Genomic DNA, 2,171 nt, shown 5'->3' with positions numbered 1-2,171 from the left:
TTAGACAGATACCCTTTGATTTGGTCGAAAGCCTCCTGACACTCTGCCGTCCAACCTACCGCAGCATCCTTTCTCAGCAGCCGAAATATGGGCTCACAAGTTGCTGTGAGTTGAGCGATGAACCTGCTGATGTAATTGAGTCTACCCAGCAAACTCATTACCTCTGTTTTGTTCCTTGGCGGTGGCAAATCTCGGATGGATTCAATTTTGGATGGGTCTAACTCAATCCCCCGTCGACTGACGATGAATCCTAGCAACTTTCCTGATGGAACCCCGAATGCGCATTTGGCCGGGTTAAGCTTGATATCATACCTCCGGAGTCTTTGGAAAAATCTCCTTAGGTCTGCTACATGGTCCTCCTGACGCCAAGATTTGATAATCACATCATCGACGTACACCTCAATTTCCTTGTGTATCATGTCATGAAACACCGCAGTCATTGCTCGCATGTATGTTGCCCCAGCGTTCTTTAACCCGAACGGCATTACCCGATAGCAGTAGGTTCCCCATGGCGTAATAAACGTTGTCTTCTCAGCATCCTCCTCATCCATTAGGATCTGATGATAACCTGCATAGCAATCCACAAAGGATCCGATCTCGCGCCCTGCGCAATTGTCGATCAAGATATGAATGTTGGGTAGCGGAAAATTGTCTTTGGGACTTGTTTTGTTGAGGTTGCGGTAGTCAACGCACACCCTGATTTTTCCGTCCTTCTTTGGGACTGGTACCACATTGGCCAACCACTCGGGATACCGAGTGACCCGAATGACCTTCGCTTGTAACTTCTTAATCACTTCTTCCTTGATCTTTACACTCATTTCTGTTTTAAATTTCCTTAGTTTTTGCTTGACCGGAGGGTATGCCGGGTCAGTGGGTAATTTGTGAACCACTAAATTGGTGCTTAATCCAGGCATATCATCATATGACCAGGCAAAAACGTCTTTGAATTCCCTGAGAGTTTTGATCAATTCTGCTCTGACATTCGGCTCAATGTGGATGCTAATTTTGGTCTCTTGGACGTTATCAGCGTCTCCTAGATTCACAGCCTCGGTGTCATTTAGGTTAGGCTTGGGTTTCTCTTCAAATTGGCACAGTTCTCTGTTTATTTCTTCGAAGGCTTCACCTTCGTCACATTCAGATTCATCGTCACAAACGACCTTTTGCATCATTGAGTCGGTTTCAGATTGATTTATTAGACTAGGTCGCAGATCCGCTGTGCATGCCATGTCATTAGAACCAGTAAAAAGAGAACTGTTCAGAAAGAAAAAGAACAAGACAAAAATTAAAATGAGAAAAAGAGGAGAACTTTATTAAATTTGCGGGATAAAAGGGTTCACACTTTTACAAAAACGAAAGTAAAAATTTGGATTACACCCTTGAATAATCCGATCAAACAAACAAACAAACAAAACATTAATCAAAGCCTACTACCAAGACTCCCCTCGGACAGGAAGAGGAGTAACCGTCCAATTGTTGGTCTTGGCCTCAGGCCCCACAAATTGTATCTCTGCTCTGCTGGAACCTTCTCCAGCTTCCACCATACTGACATCCGCGAATACCCCGCGAAGGGCGAAGGAGTTTTTTCCAATTAAAGGACAGTCGAAACGGGATTTGTTTATTTATTTCAGAGTCGCCACTTGGGAGATTTAGGGTGTCCCAAGTCACCAGTTTAATCCCGAATCGAGGAAAAGAATGACTCCATATTACAGTCCGCGAACCAGAAATCCGGATAAGGAATTCTGTTAACCCGGGAGAAGGTGTTAGGCATTCCCGAGTTCCGTGGTTCTAGCACGGTCGCTCAATTGTCATATTTGGCTTATTTATCTGATTTTAATACAATTATGAACCGATGTGCCAATTTTAACTCTTTACCACTTTATTATTATTATTATTATTTTTTTAAAAAAATTGTGAACATCGTTTAAAACATGTCTTTGGATTACGTCACATGAAATGCACCCGCAATCCGGAACACATTTTTATTCAATGTTTTAGGATTTAGATTTGGGTCGCATGAAATGCGCATCCGAGTTTAAGAAGGTAAAATTAATTAAATCGCGCCTAAAGAGTCTAGCGTATCATTATTTTGGGTAGGGCCGTGAAATTTGCTAAAACGGCTCCTCCCTAATTCTAAGCGATTAAATGTACATTTATTGAGGGCCCCGCAATCT

The sequence above is a fragment of the Nicotiana sylvestris genome, chromosome 4, assembly GCF_000393655.2.
Source record: "Nicotiana sylvestris chromosome 4, ASM39365v2, whole genome shotgun sequence".
NCBI classification, from domain to species: Eukaryota; Viridiplantae; Streptophyta; class Magnoliopsida; order Solanales; family Solanaceae; genus Nicotiana; species Nicotiana sylvestris.
The sequence above is the reverse complement of the archived record's forward strand: the minus strand, read 5'-3'. Positions refer to the sequence as shown.